The sequence below is a fragment of the Enoplosus armatus genome, chromosome 3 (assembly GCF_043641665.1).
Source record: "Enoplosus armatus isolate fEnoArm2 chromosome 3, fEnoArm2.hap1, whole genome shotgun sequence".
In the NCBI taxonomy this organism is placed as follows: domain Eukaryota; kingdom Metazoa; phylum Chordata; class Actinopteri; order Centrarchiformes; family Enoplosidae; genus Enoplosus; species Enoplosus armatus.
Window position 1 is genome coordinate 5328679 of NC_092182.1, and position 3932 is coordinate 5332610.

The window sequence follows — 3932 nt, forward strand, 5'->3', positions numbered from 1 at the left end:
ATACTTTTCTTGTATTTAGGGTGTTGTAATCACACATAATTCAGAAGTTCTCAGCTGGACAGGGAACTTTATTGGGGTATTTTCTTTATCAGGCTGTGAGGGGATCAAAGTGTTCATCTCTTTCCCTAGGGCTCTTTTATACGTTATGGCTAGTGGCTCTCTTTTATTTAGCTGACCTTGACACAATATTGATCTCAATGAGAGTCAATGAGCTGAGATGAAATCATACATTTTGTTTTGCATCCAGTAATAGCTTTCAGTGTGAAAACCGGAAAATCAATATGTAGACAGTCAATTAAATATTTAAGGAAGGTTTAGACTTGAGAAGTTGTGATTTATACGAATTGCAGCCATGTGTTTGAAATTGTGTAGGAATGTGTTTGCTAATGTGAAGTCATAGTTAATCTAAGGGGAAAATGTTAGTCATTTTGACACTAAGAGATATGTATAATGATAAAACAGTCCTTGGTGTAACGCATAACTAGACATACACCACCTGTTTGTGTGTTTCTCTCCAGCAGCATCTCGATGCTGAGGCTGCTTGTCTGTCCACAGATTTGACCCGTGTGACCTGGCGGAGCGCCCAGGCAGACAGTTCCACCTTCTGCCAAGGTGACCTGTCACCACAGGCTTTTACACAGGGCTGCCATGGGTCTTAGGTTGCTCAGGGGAGCTGTAAAAGTGTTAACACCATGCTCACTCGGCGCACTGATATTAAGGAAAGGCCTGGTTACAGGAATAGCCACCTGTTCCCTTCTGGTCTGGGATGACTGCCCCGACTGTCCCCAAGGACCCCCGTTCCTACCACAACTACCACAGTTACACACTGAGAGGAAAGGCAAAGCAAAACAAACACACCATTGTAGTCCACAGTTGTCCTCAATTTGTAGATTGTCGCTCAAAGTCAGGCTTCCAACAGAAATTGCATAATGTACACAAACCTAAAGCATTTAAAGTTTACTAAATTTAACTTGCGGCAATTTACCTTTCGCTAAAACAGTGATTGTCCAATCATAGCTTAGCAACTATAACTAGGCTGAGGCTTTCTTCACATGCTGAAGCGCTGTGCACTGAGCTATAGAAAGGCTGGCATTTAAAGAGTTTGAACGGATGGCACAAAAGCTTGTTTTGATACGAGTCAGGAGACATTTAAAAGCCAGCTGGAGACAGCGTTTTCAACCAACTTGTTGAGCTACTGTAAAATCATATCAAACTAAAGTGACAAATAACAGATAACATTTTAATCTTACAAACCGTCTGGAAAAGTAGTGTCATCTGTGGCTGGAAAATACCTGAATGGCTGCTGTCACCCCCCGCCCGCCCCAACACACACTCATGTAAACTCACAAACGCGCTCATCATGTTTCATGTAGACAGCTGCGACAACATACAGATGTTGGCAGAACCTCTGGCCAGTGAAGCTCCAAGTTAATTGTTTCCATTTTCTTTTTCCAAATAAAGATTGTGAACGGTGTTTATTTTATGCATGATGGCTGATTAGAACGTCGCTAGTGAGTAATGTATACTTACATGACGAGTCGGCGAGTCGAGACTAAAGCAGGACTTCCTGAGCGTTCTTGTTATTTATTATCTCAATTTCTTAAGTGTGTCATTATGCTGTTTGTCAAATTCAATTACGGGTATATTATTGGCTAATTGTTCCGGCTGTTTTTCCAATTCAAAGTCATTTACAAGTCTAATAAATAATTAATCATTTTTCATGGAAGGCAAAGTATTTCATCTTTCTGTCATCACTGCTGTTTTCCATGTAAGGGTCTTTCTGGAAAGTTTATTGAGGAGGAAATTAAAACAAATGTTCTAAGCCACCACACCTTCTTTCCTTCTTTTTCATTTGTAATCCTGAGCAGGTACTGCACCTACTAGACTGCACCTAAACTACACCTAAAAGACTGATGACAAATGGATGATATGTATCCTGTGTGAAATCCTTTAAGGACAATCCAACCTTTTAAATCCCATTACTAACAATTTGCTGGCTTCAGAGTGGCACCTTTCTTACCCTGTTCCTGTTCTGTGGTTTCTGTGTGAATGAAATGGATTTCAGGGCATATAGGTGTGAGGAAAAGGGTGCAGTCCATTTTAGACCCCAGTGTCTGGGGCCAATGTCATCCTCACTGCAGCTGTTGGTGGAGGCCTTCCTTTATAGCCTATTACCTCACCATAACCGGGGTTATGAAAATATCATCTTTATGCATGTGCGTAAGGACAGAGGGTGGCGCTTGACTCGGTGCTAAATTGAGAGTAGTGATGGATCCTCGTGGTCACCACCAGCTCAGCGTGTCACTTATGAGAGTCAGAAAGCTTACAAAGACACAGTAATGTACAGCAGTGATTACTGTATGTCTTTTGTGCACTCTTTCTATTTTAATTTGTTTTCCTTATTTCAAATGAAAAAGCTAATGGCTATTTATTTCTCTTCCCTTCATTTTCCGTCCTCCACTTTGACATCACTCATTGCAAAGTTGATGCCACTCCCATTTCTTGTCACACTCTAATTTCCATATTGCAACATGATGCCACAATCCTCCACACAGCACTCTCAGGAACAGCTTGTTTACAGAAACAGAAGGTGTAGAAAGTGAGTCTCAAAGGGGGGGGGGGGGGTCCCAGTTGCTCTCTGTACAGAGGTAATTATGTCTAAACAAGGGTTTTTTTTCCTTTTTTTTCAAAATTATCTTCCAAGTTTGCCAGCAGCTCTCTCTTGAAAAGACGGAATGAGAGAGTAAAGGGCCCAGGAGTCATATTTAGACATAAAACAGAGTGTATGACAGTTACGATGTGCGCTTCATGAAGAACTAGCATCCATTAGTTATAGTGCAGTGTGACAGTGCCTCGCTGTTTTCCTCCAAACCTGTTGTCCCCACCACTCTCTGGAACGAGCCTTTGAAATCTTTTAAAATGCTCCAGATCCTCGCCTCCCTTACTAATTAATGTCAGTAACTTCGCCTCAATTTGTCTCTCAAAATTATAGACTTAGCCTTCACTTTCTGTCCTGGAAGACATTCAAAACAGCTTTTAAGTTTGTACAATGCAGGCCCTCAGAGTTCAGTAAAACTAGAGTTAAGTGTCAAACCTCTAACGCCCTGTCAGCAGCTTCCACATAAACAACATGAACAGGCACGTGGCCTCGCAGCACAGTCGAGCATAAATTAGACAGAGGTTGTGATCTGGGGCCCTGAGGCCTGTCAGCCATGGGAGGGTATGTGTGCTGGTGGAGAGCTGAGCTATAGATTGGCCAGAGGTGGAGAGGGGGGGCTGCATGAACTGAGCTCTTTTCTCATGTCAGGAGCACAGAGGTTTGTAACTCCAATATTCTGGGCCCGTTTGTTATAATTATAATTTCCCCCAACAGGGATTAATACTATTATTAATAGTAATAATTAAAAGTAATACTTCTTCTCCTCCAAATTCACTTCTACAACATATTGAAAAACCTCACGGGATGGATGTAACATAATCTGATTTTATTGGAAGAATATATTTCAAAATAAATTGAAAGTATGTCTATAACAGAGGCATCAAGGACGCTAAACCAACCAACACCGACTTTTCCATCTCAGCCAAGCGTAAAAGCATTTTTGCTGTATTTAGGCTTTTTTCCCCCCGAATGTCTGCGGTTTCACTCCGGGTTTTTATGTGCAAACTGAAAACGTGCGTAAAACAAATGGCTGGAAATGCAATTAATGAATTCTTTGAGACTGTATACATTCACCGTTGAAAGTTTATTGAAACTTCATATTTTGGCCATCACTTCTATCAGTTCTGAAAACGGGTGGATTTGAACCAGGAAGTTGTTCATCCTCGCGTTCCCAGATCTCAGTCCACAACCTTGTGAATACATGGTGTAAATTACTGATTGGAAATTAAGATTCAAGGTGTTGTGAACTGAAATTACTCCTTAATTCATATTC